The sequence below is a fragment of the Haliaeetus albicilla genome, chromosome 1, assembly GCF_947461875.1.
Source record: "Haliaeetus albicilla chromosome 1, bHalAlb1.1, whole genome shotgun sequence".
Classification (NCBI taxonomy): Eukaryota; Metazoa; Chordata; class Aves; order Accipitriformes; family Accipitridae; genus Haliaeetus; species Haliaeetus albicilla.
In genome coordinates this window covers 3,473,002-3,496,079 of record NC_091483.1, presented here as the reverse complement: position 1 = coordinate 3,496,079, position 23,078 = coordinate 3,473,002, and the positions used below count along the sequence as shown (strand labels likewise).

At 37.7% G+C, this 23,078-nt stretch overlaps 1 long non-coding RNA gene across 1 annotated transcript; it reads right to left on the bottom strand.

Moving 5' to 3' along the window:
* Positions 1 to 6,225: 6,225 nt before the first annotated feature.
* On the bottom strand, positions 6,226 to 23,022 carry LOC138688673 (uncharacterized). The gene is made up of 5 exons (XR_011327573.1): positions 22,371 to 23,022; positions 21,240 to 21,379; positions 12,151 to 12,324; positions 8,732 to 8,855; positions 6,226 to 6,346 (listed from the first exon to the last, which is right to left on the bottom strand). It is a non-coding gene; the product is annotated as an uncharacterized lncRNA (long non-coding RNA).
* Positions 23,023 to 23,078: the final 56 nt, after the last annotated feature.

Genomic DNA, 23,078 nt, shown 5'->3' with positions numbered 1-23,078 from the left:
AATGTATTCATGTTTGATGCTACAGCCAGAAAAATAGAGACATTACCAGCTCCATGTCTTTGTCTCAAATGCCTTCCGTCCAGACCTTTGATGTGGATACAGAATACATGCCGCTCAATTTCATGTCAGTGTTTCAGTTTACTTTGCTTCTTGCTTTACATACAACATATGTTCAGTTATTAGAGGTTTTCTGCATATTACATCACTTTTACAAGTGACCTCATGAACTTGCACCACTAATTCAAAAGGATTAGCGACATTTGCTCGACATTTCTTTGAACTTACTTCTACTAAAAGATGGGCTGTTGAACAGAAGTTCATCCTCCTGCAAAAATAATAGAAGATAGGCTTTGGTATCTGTTAAAAACATGTGTATCAGCAGGCAATCTCCTGTTACAACAGGGAATTACTTTTGATAACGCACAGAACTTTGATCAAACCCTTATACTCTGTTGAAATACATTCACCCCTATTGTCTTATGCAGTTCCAGTGGCTAAGCTACTTCAGCTTCAATTACTGCAGCCTGGCTCTGATAGATCACAGAATAAAGTAGCCACAGTAAATTATTCAGAGTTCTGGATTATAGCTGTTTCCCAGGTATTCCCACTGAATTTAAGAATATAAGGTATTCAGCAGTTTACAGTTCTCAAACAACATTTTGCACTGAAAATACCTTTTTCTTTCTTTCTTAAAAAAAAAAAAAGCAGCATTTTTTGTACTGTAGAGAAAAATCCACCTTTAATTAAAAGAATAAACAAACCATGCAGCCATTTTCCAGTTTAGATTTCTAATGTGTTTGGTAATTCCCAGTGTAGCAAACATTTAGGATTTTGTTTTCTCGTTCAGACTTATAAATGGAGAAACATGAGGAGACTGAACTGAAAAGTAGACAAAAAATAAATAAAACAGAGTGCAGTGCAAAAACAACGTATGTTTTTTAACTGAAAATTGTCTCTGTCCCATCTGGCTGTTAAGACACCTTCTTTGCTGTAGTGTAAGAAGCAAAGGTTCATAAAGAAACTCAGGGGTCATTCTTTTCCCATTTTGGGATTCAGAGCCTTGGGTTATAAAACCAACTTTTCCAGGGATAAAGACAGCCACAAAAAACATCTTTTAAGGACAGTGATGCGCCTGCCTCCCTCCCTCTCTCCTCAGAGTGGCACATCCCAAACTGTAACGAACTTTTCTATTCCAGGCCACTGCTCAGTAAAATAAAAAAAAAAACAGAGGACAAAACTCAATCCAAGTTTCCCAAGGTCAGTGTATGCGCTCCAGTCACCCAAATACTGCATGTCAACTCATTACCTGTTCTAAGTGAAAGTGGCAACCACTGTTGTGCTGAATGTAGAGCATTTTTCTATTAGTTATACTTCCAGGACTGCTCCTGGTATGAGCCTTCAAGAGATATAGGAAGTTACGTACCTAATACATGCACCCTATGTGCTGCAAGCACGAGAGAAAAGATTGATCTTGCCAAGAGTAAGGCACCTTCAGCAACAAAAGAGTTGGAAGACTTTACTCATCTCTGGAACGGTATTACTAACAACTAACATCCTTCCAGGTTTAGGAAGTAATTAAACAGGGCTTCAATAAACAATACATTTTGGGCCTACATTTAAGCATTACAAAGACCCTTTCATTTGTACGTATTTTCTAGAAAATTGCAGTAAATCTAATGCAGGTTTTTTAAAAAAAAAAAAACCAACATGGAATTAAAACATATTTGCATTTCTGCCTTTATTCACCTTTTTTTTACTTTCCCGTCTATTTACAACTCTTATTTCATGGAGCTGGACCCACATTTTTAATAATTTTTTGATCCACCCCAAGTATGTAGGATATACATTAGCCACATCACTGCAAAAGCAATGGCAGACAAAAAAAAAAAAAAAAAAAAAAGCCTTTGACCTGAACGCAGTCAGATTTTCACAAAGGTGAAATCACATATCTCAGTTATCATGTCTGGTTTCCCACCTGAGTTTCTGAAATCTTTAATTCATTACATCATTTTTACTTGATATAGACAGAATCACTAACGTCAGGAAGAGAGAAAGAAGAAATGAAGCAACAAGAACAGGAAGCAGTTTGTTTTCACATGTATGTTATAAAGGTAAAAAACCTGAAAACTTACATTCACAAAGCACACGCTATGCTTTCTACAATTGTTCTTCACATCCAGCTCTTGTTTCTCCCTTCTTCAACTGCAGAGAAGACTGCTTTTCTTATTATGTATGTACAGCACTTAGCACAACTGTCAAGGACCTCTAGACTTTACTGACATACAGAGGACAAATAAGATAATGGAACACACATAGTTTAATCTCAATAAATCTCTAGATAGAATATTTTCCCTGAAACAATTAGCCCTTTTAAGAAGCATGCATCTTTCACCTATTTGCTGTGTTTCATAAAATTTGTTTTATATGTAAAAGATGGGGGGTGAGGTGTTAAAATTAACTGTCATGTCAGTCCAAGAATTTAACACAAAACAATACCATATACTGTTATCCTATAAATTTAACCCAGGTTGGAAATTGGCCAGTGCTGCACCATTTGAAATGTAGTTTGCATATTGTCACATATTTTAAATACATGGGTAATAATATATATCAAAAGCAGATTTTCTTTCACATGGGGAAATAAAATAAAGGAAAAAATAATTATCAAAACATAGCCAAATTTTAAGTTAACGCAAATCCAAAGAATAATCCCCACGCAACCATAAATTATGTGGTGCCCTCACTCAATTCAAAAGCCACTGCTGCATCTGTGGCTTGGGGGGGCAGGGACGGGAGAGATGGGAGAGTTCTTTTGATCAAATAAACCACAATACTTAATGCATACTTAGTATTACATAGTTTATTTGAACAGATAATACAGGCTGAGAATGTTACTTCAGTCCCATGGCATACAGCAATTATATCCATTGTCAAGTGCTTTCTCACCATCTGCCATTAGATCCTGCTGGCAGAAAATACCCAATGCCAAGCAATGTCTGAGAAGGCACAGATCCTCTGCACCTCTCATTGATCCACTGAAGGCTGACCAAACTAAAGAACATCTCTACTGAAGCTGATATTCACCAGATGGCTATTAATTTTAATGATAACAAAGAAACTATGAGTGTGAGCCTTGCAATTCTGTCCAGTTCAGTATACGAGAGATTTAAAGTTTACAACTCCATGCTATTTACTAAAATAAGGCAGCAGAGCACCCTCCTCTCCTCTCCCACTAATAAAAGACAAAATACAATTCACAATGTGGCTGTCCTATGCATTAATAATTCACATCTGGGCCAGTATCAATCTGCTGGTCGATGCTGAGCAATCTTTTTTTGGTCAGCAATGTCTGTGTCCCTTCAGCTGGGTCACAGAAACAGATCTTCAGCTAATGAAAAGTCAACATAAGTCTCCTGAACTCTGTGCCCATGTTAGTTTACACACCACTTATTACAAGAGCTGATGGTTTCATTTTGCAGTTCAGTTTTCTGATTTTTCAGTCTTCAAATTCAATTTTTACCCTTTTTTGCCTGGATGCAATTTCCTTCAAAAACTTTATAACAAGATAAACTTCCACAGGCTGTAACTCATCCTAAAGAAATCTCTGATCTGTGAAGTTTAAAAATATCAGGGGAGGACTTTTAAAGCTGTTAACAAACATTTCAGACTTGAATGCCAAAACCTAGGTTCAGATCACTGTTTACACACTTGATCCTTATGGGAATTTAACACTTTTAAAAATGGCAGACCTTACAAGAAATAGTTGTAGAGCTTCTTGATTGACTGTGTCCTCCTGAAATCTTGCTGAGTTTTGCAACTTTCCCTTTCTACAGTGAGATTTAACTGAAGAATATTATTGAAGGGAAACGAGTTTGTCTTGCATTGAAACACACTGAACTATAGCTAGATAAAAAATACCAAGCAAGTTCTGCAAATTATGCTTCCATGAGTTTACTGGAACATGAGTTTGCCTATCACAACACGTGACTTACTGCTTTTATCTTTCAAGACACTAACTGGTAAGCAAATTTCAAAGTTACATGCCTGACTGTATAAGGAAGATGAATTTTGAATCACCTACATATCCCGACCGCAGAGCACTCATACACTTCTCCAATAGGAAACAGAAACAGTGCCACATGACTTATCTGAAATTCAATGCTATTTGAATTTCAAACATTAGATTAACACGCTGAAAAACGCAACCACAAATACCAGCATTGAACAGGCGAGAAAGAATATATTCAGCCTCATAGATATTCCTTCAGAGGATACATAAGTTAAATTACTCAAAAAGCTATTCACTGTAGACTTTTCATTCGGATCTAGTTAAAATGTAAACAACCCCTGAAAATTTAGTTTGTTTTTCCACTTCCTGTGTTATGCAATGTACTCAAGTTACACAAGGCTGTTTTTTCAGCTGGATCACAACATGGTAGCATTTGCAGACCAGTGCTGATGTTTCATTAATGATCTCCATAACAAGAAGATCATTGTTTTCTTTTATGTAAATGCTGGCTAAGTTACAATCACATTAAAATTTACTACATTCTTTTTGGTGGCCCGGTATCAGAGAGAAGGTCATGCTTCCTACCAGTAAGGACACTCCAACAATGTGTAGGCTATTTTGGGTGAGTGCCTGGTGATTAAAAAAGCCACAGTTAATGAAGTCTGCCAGCAAAAGAGGAAATCTTGGTTATTCATGTCAAAACAAGAAGAGAACTTGGTTTGTTAGGTGACATCCAAACTATTCTGTATAAAAAAGGTTTTGTACAGCTGAAACTCTTCCCATTCAATGAGTCCGATCTAATAGCTGACTCAGAATACAGTTTCAAATTCTAGCTTTGCAACAGACTACAGAGCATGGCCAGGCCAATTCATTATTTCATTCCTCATCCATCAATCACAAATTAGAAACAGTATTTTTCTTCCTTTTTCTTAACTATTGATCTAAACTGTAAGCTCACTAGTTAGGAATAACTAACTAGGTAGGTACAAAAGAGTACAAAGTAAAATAGCATCCCAGGCAGTAACTGTGAACAAGCAAAAGACCACAGAGCACATATCAAATAAAACTGTAATTGTTAGAGTAACATTTTCAGTTGACAGTCAGTGAGGTTGCAGTTCACAAATCACTCAGCAAATGCCTTTTCCCAAATCAAAATCTTTTACTGTAGTAATGAACTATTATCACATTAAGAAAAGAATCACACTCTATGTAGAGTCACACTTAGTTTCAGGTACAAACTGGCAGGGAAATGCTGACCATTCATCTAACACCCAAACACTGTTCCAAGCTGAAAACAAGGTTGTCAGAACAAATGTTCTTTTACAGTGTTATTACTAACTTTACTGAACAGAAAAACATGCACAAAAATCCACCCAATGCCCTCCCCACATGCAGACTCTGACCGACACTTAGAAAAGCAGCATTTATGCAAACTCAAGACTGCTTTAGGAAAAAAACACCACAAGATATAATGAATAAAATACCTGCAATAAAAAACAGGATTTTTTTTCCAAAAAAAAAAAAAGCTAAAAATAAACCATGACACTACTAACAAATGCTTTCAATAAATATGCCACATTTAATCTTGTAATTGCCTTTGCTAGTTTCCTGCCACAACAAGTCATGTTAAGAAAATGCTGCCACTAGCTGCAGCCTACACAGGGACTACCACGCAATGGCTTCCTCATTGTTGTGTAAGGCAGGCGTCAGAGAAGTACTCCTGGAGGGACATGACACCTAATCATCTGACACAACGCCTCTCCCTCTCATGAATACTTGTGGGTCTCATTCAACTGCTTCTTTTGGAAATACTGAAATGTTAGATAACTACAAATGTAATAAGTAACTAAGAATCTCAATATCTGTATTCCCTGTCGCTGCTTGGACACGTAATCACAAGCAGCCAGTCTCAAGTGCTCTTCTGAATGAACCTAACCATGCTGACTGCCTCTATTCATGCAGCTCCAAAAATGTTAGAAATACATGGTTTAAAAAGAACAATACTTCAGCAGTTCAGTAAAACAGCTATAGCATGTAGGAAATAGTGACAGCTACATTGTGTCAAAGCTAAAAATACATTATAAGGTGCGTCAAAGATACCAGAACATAGTTTTCTAGGGACCTTGAACTCTGCATAATTGCTTGTAACAAACTCAGATGCAAAGGAAGTGTTAACTTTTCTCTACAGAAAAACATTCCTGCTCTTACCACTTACAGTCACATTTTCCTAGGTCACATCTTATCCTAGTAATCCACAGCAGTGCATAGCCACAGCAGTGAGAGTTTGAGGAGGGATCAAGATCTGGCAGGTGCCTCTGGAGGAAGGCTGTGAAAACACTGTGAAAAATATTGGTTCAAGTTGTGAAATCAGCAGGGAATACATCACTCATTTTGCACTTTTGTTCTTCTACTTGGAAGGAAAATAGATGAGTGCATCTTTCCAGATTTCTTGGAGAAAGATCTAAACACAGGGAAAGACAGCCAGGAAAGAAAGAGTTGAGAAGTTGACATGTGTAACAGCAACAATAACCTGAAGGGAAAAGGCAAAGATGGAAAAAAAACTTAGAAGGAAACAGATTTTGTATTATACCTAACGTACTCCAAGAATTCTAGAAAATAAGAGAAATGGTTTAATGGAATTGAGAACACAACAGCAAAATTTTCTACAGAAACACTCCTGGTATTTGCCAGGACTTTTGCAACAGCTAAAATTCCAGTTCCCTCTATTTCACATGCAAACCCACCTCAACTTAGATGAAATGATGAGTTCCTTCTGCATCACATTTACCGTATTCCTAGTCTCTGAGATATTCTCTCATAAGTTTACATACAAAGCTAAGGAAATCCACCCAAGGTTCCACAATGTCTCTTTTCTGTAGCCTTTCTGCTTGCAGCCTACGCTTACCTCAGAGTCCTTCACCATTTACACACAAGGATGTACTCTTACTAAGAGTAAGCACACCAAATCCAAAATGTCCCATAGAAATTGTGAAGTGCTGCTGTTCTCCCTCCCAGCATAACCACATAAACACTTGAGGTCTCTTTGGTACCAGACAGCGAAAGCTGTTTCAATAAAATCGGCAATTTTTGGTAGCTAATGCAGTAACAATAGCAGATGGTGCAAATAACCTGAGCTACAAGGAGAAGAAAAGCCATTCTGTTATTGTACTTCTTTACTCTTACTAACTCCAATGCAAAATGTCAGGTCAAAAGGACCTTGTCATTAGGTGGCAGACTGGATTAAAATTAATTAAGATGGGTTGGCATAACACTGTCCTTTCACTTAAGATAGTTTTATAAAGCCATTAAATCTGCTTTAGAGTCACATAGATTAAACATTACACATGCTTTCATGCAAAGCAAAACCACACACAAGGCCACCTCAAAACCTGAGCTATGTAGGTGGAGGTGTTTCACCGGATATTTTTTTGGCAGAGCTGCATATCTGTGCTTCTGAAATGAGAAGGTAAAACAGTACAGACAAGAGAAAAGAAAACCAAAGCCAATCAGGAAGTCAGAGCAAGAATCACATGCATATAACAAAAAAACCCCCACCAAAACCAAAAAACAAAACACAACAAAACAAACAAACAAACAAACAAAAAACACCTTTGATGGAAGAAGAGCGTTTTATACTGACCACTACCAAGAAATTCTTGGAACTGCACTCAAAAGACTTTAGAATTTTAAAAAAAATTTTCTGTATTCAGAAAAACAGTTTTGTACCTTCCTTTTAAACATGTAAGATTTCATTGAAAATTTTCTTTACCTTGCCATCAGTTTCCTCTCTTACTGGAAATTCTCTGCAAAGCCCCACATTTTGACTATTTCTGCTAGAGAAGAATAACATTCTTACAGTCTATTGCTAGCACATTCTCACTAGTTATTCTAGCAACAGCACTGCAATATCAGAGCAGTAAGAATGATGATGTGAGGAAAAAATTCAGGCTTAAAAGAGGTAAATTTGTGTTCAAGAAGCAAATATGGCCAAAAGGAAGTAAGAAAAAAAATATGTTGCTCAGTCACTAATGCCTACAGCACTTCAAAACTCAGGAGAGAAGCTTAAAAAAAGAAAAAGGAAAAAACCTCACAAGCTGGGGGAAAAAAAAAAAAAAAAAGACAAAAAACAGGAGTTGGAGATTTCACAAAAGGAAGTAAAGCATCATTTAGAGTGTTTCCAGAAGAAAAGGCTGGATGATGAGTTGCATGGAAAAATAAAGCATAGTTCATTCAGTTTTGTGCTTAGATGATACGATGCACGCTAAAAGACCTGATGTCTTTACAATGCTCTCTGCCAACCTGAAGCTAAATCCAGAAAAGTTTGTAGTGTGTCCAAAAGAGATCATCTACCTTTCCTAGACCATCAGCAAGACAGGAATTACCACTGACCAACCCACACGACACTGCATTAAACAAACCATCTCCACAGGCACTCCCAGACATGCAATTCTGTACATTGCTGCTTTAGCTACAGGTTTATTTGTGGGTATGCCAATACTATAAGCCTGCTGTTCAGCAGACTGATTTAAGATTTTCAAGGCTGAAAAAGGCCCCTGCAACTGCTCCTTTCTTGGCATACCCATGCTTCAAAACCCTTCAGACTGGACACAGATGATGGTGTTTATGGATTGATGGCAGTGTCAGCACAAAATCATGATGTATTTTAAGTAATGGACATTTATGACTGAAGTCCTTGTTCACAAAACAAGATTGGTACATCACCTGGAAAGAACTTGCAGGAGGGGTTGAATCTATAAGGATATTTTCACTGATGTTGCCAACTTGTCAAGTGTCCAGAAATACTGCTGTGCTGTGATTTCAGTAGCTCTGAGGTCTGGCCACAAACCTGGTGACAAGGATGCAAATGGTAACATTGGTATAGGCAACCTTTCAGCGCATGCTCAATTATACCTGTGTGAAATAGGCATTATCCTCTGATGTGTTGTGGGGCTCTGGAGAATTAGACTGGAGGTAGGTGCAGCCCCTCTGACAATGTGGGAGCTGCCTTTCTTCCCAGGCCACTTCACATGCAGGTGACTATATTTGCATTTCTCAGCTCTGTGCAGCATTTCCAGTTCTCTCTGGCCCTTCACATCAGCCATTTGTGGCCACAGTGGAACTGGAGTGCAGGAAGATCTAAATTGCCAGTGCCACTGCAAGGGATTTTCACGTAAGGAAACATGATTCATTAGCAGCTTTCCTCTTTTCCCCTCCTTACATCTGTACCTAGACCTCCATTCTGTTCTATTGCTGAATCACTACAGAGGTTGGGCAAATCAGATGTAACCAGCTTGGTTCACAGAGGTCGTAAGTTTCTGCAACTCTTCTTCCAATCAATGGAAGATGCAAGCGTTTGGATTATCAGCAAACAGGACAATTAACTGCTTTGTGTTTCAGTTCACTCATCCATCAAATGTGAGCAATTATTTCTTCTTTCTAAAGTGCCAGCAGAATCTTACACAAAAACTGCTGAAAACTTCCTCTTCCCTATAGACTACAGTGGTCTGTCAGTATGCCAATACCTTTATCCAGCGTTACTGCCTGACTAGCTGCCCTTCTGTTTAATGAAACCACCAGAGCAATGAGCTGGAAGTCCTCAACACTCTTTCTTCCTGCTCATCCATCTTCCCACACAGCTATTTATGCCACCCCTATCTACCTACCCCCTCCTTTTCTCAGAGCTGGGGACACCTGTTCTGCAGCAGCAGCAAAGAGGTAAGAAAGCAAAAAAGGAAACCATCAGAGAACTTTTATTCGGGAGTAACAGGGATTTGAATACTATCTTACCCAGCCTGATAATTACAAGGAAATGGCAGCAGATCTAAATCATGATTGGGTAGGAGGTGGCCCTGCCAGCAAATATGATAGTCCTAGCAGGCTCCATTCAGCAGCTCTTTTGCTGTAAAAATATTATTGCACTGAAGTGAAATATTTTGGCCTCACTCCAGTAATAACCAAGGCAGGCTATTGTTGCTCTGGAAGGAAATTTTCCTCAATGTGATGGAAGCAGCCACTGCCTACTGGAGAGAAAATTCAGCAGAAATATCTCTTTGTTCTAGTATTCTGAACTGAGCCTTGATTTCTCTCCCTGCTGTCAAGAAAAGGAATACTCTGCAAACGGAACCTTAACAGCAGACAGTTGTTTGAATATATGTTGCCTTGGTCTGGCATACTGCCTGTTAAAACAGTTAGACATTTTCTTACAGCCGTTAAGACCTGGCTTTGCTCCGAGTCAGACAAGTTCATCTAAAACAAAGCACAGAGTGCAAGTTAAATCTAGTCGGAGTGCATGCATTTTATTGCTGGAAGCTACTGGGCATCTTAGAAATCCTGACACTACAGACTAAGAGTATAAGATGAATATAAATAATGAAAACATTTTGATAACTAGACTATCAAGCAGAATACGTAACAGAACACATTTAGATATTCAAATGCACTTCAGATGCATGTGCATCAGCCCTTTGGTGGCCAATATACTGAAAAGAAAATATCAATAGTTTGCAAAAACAGAACGCAAACAAGACTCAGCCAGATAGTGCTCTAACTGCTAGACTCTTTTACTTCCTGGCTTGTCACTGACACCGTTACCTTATAAAGCAACACTGGGCAGCAATTAAGTAGAGCTGTTATTCACCACTAACTTAGCAAAGGAAAAGAAATGAATGAGCTTTCCCAGGTTGCAGTAGTTCCAGATTGTCTCTCAAAGGGCTGCATCAATTACTGTCACTTATTTGTCAGCAGTATGCCATGATTAATTGGCGAGATCTACATTTTTGTGTGCCTTATGTCATACACGGCTCTGCTCCCCCATCTGTTTTTATTGGTGTTATAGACCAAAACGTTCCACACCATGTACCTTGTCAAAGCTATATTAATGTCTCACAATGGACCCAAGCTAAAACAGCTTAAAACCCTACAGATTACCTAAATGTGCTGAAAATAAAGATGTAAAGAGAAGTGACTGAAAGATTTAGTAGAACTGAAAGCTGAGATGCAAAAAAGAGCAACAGACTTTAAGCAAAATGATAATGTTATGTTGGCAGAATAAGGGAATTTGTTGTCAGTACTAAAATATGTGGAAAAGTTTTTATCACTAATTCAGAATAAGTAGCACTTTACAAAAACCCCCAAGACATTTACAAAGTAAATTGTTACTTAGCAAGAACAAGTATGTCAAACACAGCCTTAAGTTTCAGTTCCTCACATCCTTACTTTCCTATTTAGGATGGTGTTCAAATGCCTCTTCCTTATTTTCTAAAAAACATCATGTGCTATGGACTTTCACAGAAGTCCAACATGCATTTAAATGTTTCCTTGGAGTCCTAACGAACACACACACACGTATGTACTAGGTAGTGAGTAAAAAAACCCCATACATACACTAAAGAGCAGCACAGCAGGAAAGCATATGGTAACAAACTTATGGTTATAGCTATAATAAAGGCTTAATCATCAAAAAACCATTCACCATTTATGTGGTTGTTTCCATGTGTAGAGATGAATGTGCTTTAAAAAAAGAAGTAATTAAAAAAATGTATTTCCATTTTACCCTTGACAGCCATCAGGAGTTTTTATACGTCTTGTGATAACCTGTCATCTTTCTGAGAGGTTCTACTCAGAGCCATTTTGAGATTCCAACTTTTGTTCTTCTAAAATACCTTTTCTCCAACTGGGAGAGAGAGAAGTGTAATCTGAATTCTTCATGTTCAGCCTCCAGAATCCATCCATTTTTAGAATCCATCTCATCAGAGCCACAAGGTCCATTTCAGAAGATGCTGTGAGGGACACTATTGCACTTACATGGGAATTATGCTTGTCCTTCCACACTTCCTGTCTTTCCGATCATCTGAAGCACTTGGCAAATGTTTACACTAGGATCATCTTCTGGCTTTTGGTTGCTCTGTCTTCCAAGTTCAGAATCATGAAAATAGTACAGTGGGTGATTAGAAGTTTCATAATTATTGGACCACCCATTAGTAATTCTGCAAGGATGGCACTTATCCATAGTACAACAGGAACAAGGAGCTGCCAAGCGCCCATAAAGTTGCATATTTTTACTCTCAATATATACAACCTCAATTCAAAAGCTTTATTTTTCTTTCAAAGGAACTACGTTTTAATACAATTCTGTTGCTTACCCTTCAGTTAGCAGAAGTGATTGACAGTCCAGGCCAAACATTAAAACACCTGTATATCCTCCTTTGGTTTCCCCACAGCTCTGGAACATGCTCTCCAACCTTGAATCTGAGTCTTTTTCAGTGAGCTAGATGATCGATAACTCTTGTTCTCCTGAAAAGTCTTACTTTCTATTCCTGTGTCAATGAAATAATGCAGGGGAGAAGGGAAAATGAGATGACCTTTCAGGAAACTGAATATCCCACATAACGCATTCCCTCTAACAACATTGTCAGGTACTGAAAGTTTCCTGCTTCGAGAGCCATTATTAGCCGGGATAAATAAATTCCTCCTGATAATAAGTCCCCCCTCAATCTGCAAGTGCTTTTATACAGACAGAGCCTTCTGATAAGCTTTGTGCTCCTTCACCTCAGAATTCTGGTGCTAAAGAGGAGAAACAAAAGGCCAGAAAAGAGGACAATCAGCCTTACCAGTCAAAACTGAATTTACAGTTTCAATAGATGTAAATGGTCTGTAATGTCAAATACAAATAACATCAAATACAACTAATGAAATTTTACTTCCATTTCCAGCATGATAACAGCATCTTCCTGGGTCCAGGAGTTATGGTCTATATGATCTCTGCCAAAGAAGTAGCGTAAGTTTACTCCAATGCCTTTGTCTCTCTCAGTTTCTATCCATCATTTCACTACTCATAACAGCAAGCTACTACCTCCACCTTCACCAAAGTGACCTCTAAAGCCTCTGCTGTAATACTGCAGGCATGAAAATGACCACAGACACCATTAAAAAAAAAAAAAAAGCAAAGAAAAAACAACAAAAGCAGCTTTTGACCTGAGAAATTACAGAGATTACGAACCACGTCTACATGAGACAGCAACACTGCATGATAAAAGCTTCGTTACCAATAAGAAATGAGTTTTCATAGGCTTTGAATATTTTTGCTACTTTCTCAAAAACAAACAGAAAAATTATTCTGCAACGTCATGCAAATGATGCAAATGTAAGCACAGAGGAATAAGGTTAAGATAATGGGACATTCAGGCCAAAGTGCAGACAGCCATGCTTTTGTAATAGCTATATACCATGCCTGTATAGAGGTTATCACAATATCGACACTGTCAGTAAGATAGGCTCTGACAGTTACTCATCCCGTGCTGTTGTGCAGAACAGAACAAAGCCTGGCTCTGAGAGATCTATCCTTTATCTGGGGGTTTATCTGGTCCCAGAAGGCGGGTCCCCACTTTTGTGGTGCAGAGGTTGTCCACGTCTCTCAGGTGCCATCAGCACCTTGGACAGTGTGAGGCTGGGCCTAACAAGTGGACATGCCATTACCCACACACAAAATGCAAACAAAACAGCCTCCGTGGTCACCTACTCACACCCCATGATGGCTTAGGGACATCTCTGTTATGGCTTTTTGCCTGAGTTTTCATGGCTTGTACCAGAAATATGTTGAATCTTTCCAGCAGGCCAGTTTGTGTGCATCCAGAAGAGAACAGGATTCCAATAAAATAGCGCGATTGATTCAAGCTCTTGCCAGAGACAGTTTTCTAGTGTCATTGGCTGCTGTGCTCATTGAGCTGCTGACAGCAGCAGTGGTAGAAAACCAAAGAGGAAAAAAGCAGGATTAGACTGGGCTTTTGTTTTTACCTCCATTTTGTTATAAAGCCCTTCAGACTGCTCCTCCAGAATGCTCCCTAGTGCCAGAACACATTCTCCTTCTAGGAAATCAGCAACCTATTTCAAATTTCTATTCAATAATTCACTTTTCACACTTATTTTTTAGTTCCCAACTTTGACCCCATGCTATTTATTTCTCCTTTTTTGTCCTTTGACTGTTACATTTTACAAGATATAAGCCAAGTGGCTATCTAAACTATTTTGTGTTGACCATTATATCGCCACGACAATACTGTCTGATAGGTCATTTTACATGAGCTGAGTTTTTCTCCTCCCAGCTGCACACTATGAACACAACACACGTTTCTCTTAGTTCTGTAGCAAAATTCAAAACTGCATTGGCTTAAAAACCAGAAACACAATGAAAGTGACAGATAATTTGAATTACTTGGAAAACCACAGAATGTATACATCATGTTTTGAATATCTGGGCCTGGATTTCCTTTTTTATGCATTATTTACTATGTTCTACCTTGCAGGCTTACACACACTAATCATCCTGGGTGTATTCAGCACAGGGAGTGAACCCTGGCCTCCAGGTTTGAAGCAATTCACTAGTTCTGCACACACAGCAATATTTTAGATAGAAATTACAAGTAGTATTGCCAAAGTGTTATGCTGTAGAAGGCTCTGATCTGTTCACCTCATGACCTTAGAAAAAGTTCCCAAAGCTTTGAATAAATCAGCAGTATTTCATATGCCTTGTCATTATCTTTCAATTCATGGTTTCCTGAGACAGACAAATTTAAAGAGCAATTGTGTGACAGTAGGGGGATGAGAAATGAGAACAACATGTAAAAGATCTGGTAGCTATGCCAATTTGACAAATATGGTTTAAAAAAAGAGCAAAAGAACTTCCCAAACCAGAAGGTAGGTAAAACAATTCTTTTAGTCAAAAAATGAACTCAGAAGAAATGCAGCAGAATCCTAGAACAGACACTCCTGTTTTTTTTCTAGATAATGTAAATTAGTCATAAGATTATTACAAAGACTTGTAGTCCTAAAACCTGGATAATATAAATCTACAGTATTTAATACATCTAAAAATCCACAAGAGGGCAGAAGCATAGGTAAACTGAAGGACGTAAAAAAGACACACACATAGACAGCAGAGAAAAAGAAGCTCAAGACCCTGGTGTTCCAAAATACAAGTGGTTTGGTTTTGGGGGGTTTTTGGTATTTTTAAGGAGAATTTGATCATTTGGTAGGGGAAATTAGATGCTTAATTGCATTTAGATTCCTGATTGCATTTACTTAAACATATAACCCTGCCATATGGTGAAAATATGAACCCTATTAACCAGGTTCAGGCAATTCTTCATTTGTTCTGAAACAGGCCTGCTTTGATTCCACAGATAATCAAAATGACCACAATTTAGTCATTCATGTTTGTTCACTGATTTCAGCTGGAAAGTCATTAATCGCTGCCAATGATATAATGAGTTTTAAAAACACACAGAGGAAGCCTGCATCCTCAGCTTGGTGGTGATATGATCAGTTTGTACAACAGCTAGCCCAACTCAAATAGAGCTGCAACTGTAGAGTTTTGTTTCTCACACACAGTATCTCATGCTGTTTGCTGACAGGACAGGAAAAAATTGTCCTAACTGACTTGGAAGCCTAAAACTAATCTTCAAAAGATGTTCAACTATTCAGGGCTACAGCCATTAATAGACTTACTCCTAGACATTCTTTCACCCAGCAGAACCTACAGTCCCAAATTAGATGCCAAGATCCACCTTGTAAAACACACGGAAAATGTGTTATACAAAGTACAAGAGGGAAGTTGGCTCGTGTAATCAGTATCAAGTCAGAAGAATGATTAGGCACTTCATTTCAAAGCAGGTAAGCACCTGATTAGGGATTCTTTACTCTAAACCCTGTTTTCTGTGATGCCCAAGTAAGGACACAATTAGACATGAGAGAAACCTGCCCACTGCAGCCTCTACACTAATGTTATCACTGTCTAGAAGATCAAAAATTTGGTTTTGGTTTTCACTCTTCTCCATTAGAGTAAGGACTTCATTGTAGCTATTTTGGGAATCCAAGCCACAGGTTCAATATAAATTCGATGTGTAACTCACATTTTGGAGAAGTCCATTCATACACAGGGATGCTTCTGTTAGTCTGTGGACATGGAAGACATATCCTGTGTTTCATTAACAGGTTGTTCAATGAAACTCGTCAATGAAAGGCCTTACTACCAGCAGTTTTTCCTCACAGACACAAGGCAGAGACAGACTGTTCTCAGCCTAATATGCGGAGCAGATTTTCATCCTTTCCAATATAAAGGTGGACCTGATTTGTCTTGTTCACACATTATGTAAAACTGAAGTCATAACATCTCTTTCCTACTGTGTACATGTTTTGACCTGTGCATGTGTGTGCATGCACACACATGTAAACTTTTTAACTTAAATACATTGCTTGTGCCTATTGTAAACAGTGAACTCCATAACCATACACATGCATATGTACTAACTATAGTAATTTATTTTTCTTACACCAGTATAAATCAACTTCCCAAAGCAAAATTAAGGAAGTATGAGATGAGAACAAGAAAACATTTTCAGTTTTCTCAGACTATATTTTGCCAAAATATACAGCAGCTGTGGATTCACCTAAGGTAAGTCTCAAATGGAACACAGGCCCAAAGATTCATCTGTGATCTATTCTGCTTGGTTTCCAGAAAAAGTTCTTTATGTCTGGGTCTTCTCAAAATATGGCATAAGGGATATCGAGCAGAAAAAGAGATGGCAAAAATAGTCACTTTATATATCCAGGATCTGCTTTTTGAAAAAGCAGAGGCAAATGCCACAGCCATTTGAAGTGCACAGCAAATATGTAGCTCTATATGCTTTTAGAGTAAGTGCCTTCATAAGTTGTTTTTATCTTTCTGAAAATATCTTTTGAAGCAAAACATTTAAGTATTTATCCTCTATTGATAGAGAGGTGAACTATGGCTAAAATGAGCAACATCCTCGTGGACATGACAGCAGCCCGTATCCTGAGCAGAACTTGCTGGACTCTAATTTAGGAAACAGCACAATTAATCACAGGAAACTTGCAGTTACAGGACTGACTACAGACTGGGCTTTTATATTCACAAGGGAAGTTACCAGCAATTATGAAAGAAGTCTTCTAGGAAATACACATGTTAAGCTTTCTTCGGTTTAATAAATCTATTTACCTTACTAATAACTTGATACAATGATGAGTACTATGCTCAGGAGTAACAATTTACAATCATGACTAAGGACTCCACAATCTGACTAATAATTTCTAGAAAAATTTTGCCTTGTAACATTTAACTGGAAACTGGTTGTTTTACTCGCTAAGGGCTGTATTTCTGCTTACTGATGGCATTTTATATTGATGAATGGGATGTGATTGAATGGGAAAATACCATCTTCTACTGTTAGTCTTTTTAAAAGAAATTAAATCATGAGCTAATCCTAAAAGATAGAGATATACTAATACATACAATAAAGTCCCTATACTAATATGACTCAGAAAAGAGAACCCTGTTCACTTTCCTTAGTGAGCAATCACATGGCTGGTAGCTAGTAGACTGAAATCTAAGTAGGATGATTCTTTGTAAGACTTGTTGATTTAAAAAAAAAAGACTTGTCAATTTAAAAAAAAAAAAAAAAAAGTAGACAACCTCAGCTGAAAGGGTAGATAATTCATATTGTCACTAAAATATACAACAGAAAGGTACCAAATGCACTAATTTATACCAGGGAAAACAACATTTTTTAATTTTCCTTCTGATGGGCCGTTAATTCTTTAAGTTTAAAAAGAAACCATTAAACTTGCACACCAATCATAGTATTTTTTCCATCTGACTGAGAACAGCTAACTTTTAACCAACAGGCAGCCCCTTTGCCATCTCTCCAGTGATTAGCTGAGTGACGTTAAGTTTTATGGTGGCACGGAAGGCCTGCTTTCTACAGACTAATTTTTAGAATCAGGAAAACAAAAACAAATTCCAAATCATTAATTTCAGAGCTTTTTTCCACTCCAATCCTCATTTGAATTCTGAGGTTACATTCAAACCTTATTTATCTTACTATAATTGCTACGCTGATGAAAAGTATCAAAGCAAAGAGAAGAAATCACTGCTTCCAGCCATCCTTGCTGCACCGTAAACGAGTAGACAGAGGAATTTACAGAAGCTTTGTTTTGCAGGTCAGTACAGCTGGCCTCATCCATAGGTCTAACAGAGGGCTTGTTGATCTTACGGTCTTTTTCTGTATTGAAGAGCTAAGCCTAGCCCTGTCATCCCACACAAATATTTTGGACCTGGCTGAGGAGATAGTTTAGAAAGGGATAACCTCACCTGCTTGGCTTGCCAACAACTACCCCCAGGGCAGAAGAAACTTTCCATTGCACTCATTTGAGCAAGACTCTTAGGCCAGGTCACTAAAAATAACTGCAAGATTTTCTCTCAGACACACAGAGTGAGTTTAGAAAACAAAAGTAGAAGAAGAGATTTAACAGAAAGTGTTCTTACGTGACTCAAGGCTGCTCAAATCGCAAGAAAGGATCTGAAAGTTCAGGCCTTGGCACCCTTTGCCCAGAATAGCTGAGTAATTCAACAACCTTTTCTTTTTGTAACAGCAAAACAGTAGAAAACGTCCTCTACATAAGCTGTCAGTGTTATGCGACAAGATTTAGTTATCATAAACTAAACTCTGTGCTCAAAATCAAAAGGAAAGGCAGCAAGTAGCCCTGGTTAGAAACAGCGAGCTCCAATAAACAAACACAGAAAAGTGCATCTTGTAAAGAGTAGTGTAGTTTTAATGTAATAATTCATCCTCCTCTTACATTTTCTAGATTGAATTTGATTAAACGGATTTATTATTCAAAGTTTTTAATAATTTAGTTCTAAGTGATAAAGGAAGAAAGCAAAGCAAAAGTGAGATCTGTAACCACAAATTTTTTCCTCTGTGCCCAAAGGGCTTTATTAGTTCATCTCAGCAGATTCAATCCTCAGCCTACCTATGATGAAACTGAACAAATTGCATACAGATGTAGAAGATAATGTAGAGAAGAATCCTTCTGAGTTTTATCGCAGTATAAATGACCTACGTTAAAAAAGTCAGCACATACCAGATGAGTGAACTTCCATGTTTTAAAACAGTTAGAAAAAAGATTACATTTCATGAAATAACTTCAGTGCTTCTTGACTTGTGGACTTACGATCTACCTTGAATTTGGCAGATAAACTTTGTTAAAGAATATTCTAAAGTCTGAGGCATGACACAGAAAATGACCACAATGTTAGTACCAAAGAGTTAACCTGGATAATGCTGCAGTTAAGGTCTCTAATCCAGCAGCAACATTACCTGTTGTAGCACTTCCTCCCAGTTTTGTTTGAACAGCTGTTAAACTGGAAATGAACTTGTGGATTTAAGGGCTTACAGTCTTTTCCTTGTAGAAGGATAACCAAAAAAAAATACCCCACAAACCCCAAACAACTTTTATTAATGGTTCCTTTTTGCTGAATGCCCTTCTCAAAGAAAAACAGAAATGAAAACAACCTCTCTTCAATTACTGCTCAGCAAACAACATGGCTGCTCCGCCATGTGACAAATGGAACGAGAGAATTGTGAACCAGTTATTCACAGTTTACTACTTGTTAGATCTACCTGATGCTAGCTGCTGTACAAACAGGCTGAGACACACTTTCAGGGATTTTATAGCTAAAGGGTATGAACACGTGATCAATGATATATGAAGTATAGCTGTTTAAGTTAACGGTATTGCTCCAGCTGAAACACCATAGCTAACCATGTTTTTGCTTGTGATGCAAGATACGTATGTCTCACGGGCAATTAATCTTACATAGAACCAACATGACTTATTAATAAAAGGCTACAGTTGCATCTGATTGTTCTTTTTTTTTTTTTTTTTTAAACAAAAGAAACATGAAATTTAAACTGGGATATTTTCTGGTTATTTGTAGCCACATTAAATTCACAGTCCTCAAATACTGGTTTCGCCATCAGGTCCTCCTACCCTGTCAGTAATTATCAAGCAGTGCTCCTGCTATTTCTACTACATTCAGTGCAGTAACTAAACAAAGGCAAGTGCAAGTGGCTATGCAAGCAGAAGAGAGATTTTGTCTTTAAGAGCTCAGAGGTTAATCAAGAAGAAAGCAGTGATGAGAGAGAAAGAGGAAAACAGAGAGATAAAACAGTTCATCCAAATGGCAGACAGTCAACAAGCAGATCCTGACCCGCATGATTCGAAGTTCCTCAGACACCTTCTATCATGGGCCTCATGTTTGCTCCAGAAAGCAAAAAGGTCTCAGAAGCCATGGGTCTATTAAAATGTCTTCTTAGCTAGGTGTAATTTGTTTTATTTTTAAAGATAAAGATTTCAATTCTCTTTCTACTTGCACTCAAGTGACTCTGTTGACTCAAAAAGCAACTGTTTTCCATCTATGCTTGTATTTGTATAGAACTGAGTTCCTGCTTACCAGGAAGGACATCCTATCAAGAAAATCCTTAAGAATGTAACCTAATTCCAAAATTTACTTAATTTTACACTGAATTCCAGGAGCATACACAGAATCAGGCTTCAGAGCTCTACAAAACTGTGATCTCACCTTTTCAGGCTAGACCGTCTTATATATCTGACCTATGTAACAGTTTATGCACATGTCTGTGAAACACCTGTGAGATGACACTGTTTCAAAATCCCAGGTGGCAACTCTTACTACTTTTCTCTTTATTAAATTGAGGAATAATGCCTAACTCCAGGTTTTCTTTGGGTTAGTTGATGGAAGAACCTCATGGTCTTACAGACTAACACCAGGAGGTTTTGTTTTCTTCCTTCAAAAGCATCCCGTCTGAGATTTCAGTTGTATACAGTAGAAAGGTGGTAGGCATCTAAATATTTAACCGAATTAAACAGTTTCAGTTTGTATGTACAATGCATCTCATGTACATTTCTAAGATACGCTGCTTAAGTAATTTCTCAAAATCCTATTCCAGTCAGGTCACACAAAGACTGAGAGCAATGAGAACCCTCTCAGGACTCAGCTGACTCCAGTTACAACCAATCATTGCATAGTCAGTAGGGAATGACTGCGTTAACCAAAATTCCAATAAAAGTGGTGAAAGTTCCACTTTAAAATGAACATACTTCTCAGTTACACATTTCTTGCCCACTCCTGCTGCACACTCAAATCAAAGGGGTTTTGGTTTTGTTTAAGCTACAAAGCACTTACCACCACTTTCAAGGTAGGCATCAAAACATATTACCACCTTCATTTCTACCGATAAGTAAAACACTAAGTAGCTTTGGTTGTGTTCCTTCATCTTACTACCTAGATTTTTCTGAGGTGATCAGGCCTGGGACACATGCAGTGATGGATATCCAATATGTTCTTGCCTACCTCAGCTGGAGTCCATGGAGACAAATGGGCCATCAAGTCTCTCCTCCACTTGTGACATGGGCAGTTGTTTCCCTCTGGTTTCTCTTATCACTGGAGGGTGATGACAGTTTATATGTCATGCACAGCCTCTGATCACACTCCTGTTGTAACATGAGAGGTACCTGAGGTTAGCAAACTCAAAAATGCATGCTACTTGAACATAAAAATCATGGCTCGCTGAAAGTGACACAGCATAGCAGCAAATGCTTTGCAAACACTGAGTTTGCCAGTATACTGTCTGCCCTTGTCCACAGGATATTACAGATTCAGTACCACCTTACAAGGGAACAGGAATGACAGATAAAATAGACTAAAAAAACAGACAATAACTATTAAATAAAATTAAGACTGGCAGTCCCAGCTTGAAATCTTCAATGAATAATTTTCCAGGCCAAGGAAACTGTTTATCAGTGACAACTTTTCAGCTGTTGCTGTGCATCCTTAAATTACTCCATTTTCTTTATGTGCCACAGCATGTACAAGAGACGAAAATTAAGCTGTCAGAATTCAAACATCTTCAAGAATACAGCTTTACAGCTGTAATTGCTATCATATTCTGAGCTAGCACTAGCCTAAAAAACCAAATAGGCAGATTTCAAATCTCCCTGTGAAGGGAATCCCTATACTTTTGTGCAATGAGTATTTATGTAACTGAACTTAAAATATTTTATTATAACCTGATCATACACTGACAACAGCACACTGAGCTCCTTCACCTCTGATAGTGATGCTTTGGAGGGATTATTATGCTATGTCTTTTAAACAGAAAAATTAAACTATAGTCAGAGGTCTTTGAAGAATAATGGTATTCATATATATTGACACAAATGCAGAGCATTAAAGGTTGCAATTTAAAACACAGAACAGAAACATATTCTTATAACAACATCACAAATTAATCCAAAGAACATACAAATTGCTTTGACTACACTATGTCTGTACATTCAAATATAAGGACATAAAATGCCCAGCACACATGTTAACTTACGCTATTTCCTCCTTTTTCTAATTTCTAATTGAACTTCCTAGTGTAAACTAAAGGATGCACCAAATCCTTCACAATCATATGAGACAAAACAGAATTATAAATACCCTTTGCACTTGCTAATGTTATCATATTAATGATTTGTATCAGCTTTTGGCTGTGCATCTGATCAGAATGGAAAGCAAAAGGAACAACCAAGTTTGCTGCTGTTCCCAACATCGGAGATGGAGTTCTCTCCAAGGTGTTAACTGTAATGGAAAAATAAAGAGAACAAATTGAATGTTATGATCTGCAGAAAATTATACAATGTAGGGGGAAAAGAAAAAAATCACAGCCTTCTAAAATTTCAGTGACTACACACTATTTCAGGAATATCTCTAGCTTTTCATGTTATTCTGCATGGCACAAATTACCATGGAAAAATCAGTATTTTAACTAATGATAAATTTTGTCAGTTTGCCTTAGTAGACAGTAAAGAAAAACCAACATACAAACACACACAAAATAATTAACAATTACCTTTAAACCAACAGGTTTCAATTTCTCATTCCTCAAAATCAGCTGAAGGGAATGTTCTCTACCTTTTCCAAAGGTAATACCAAGTGGGAGAATGTCGATGGAAATCTTTACTCAAAGGAGAAGGATTTGTTGGTTTAGGGTTTTTCTTTGGGTTTGTGTTTGGTTTTGTTTTGGGTTCTTTTTAAGACAACTATGACCAAATAGAAATATATTGCATAATGGTAAGTCTGCATTGCATATAAACTCAATTACACCATTCAGCACCATGAATTCAGTAATGTGAATCATTATTACCT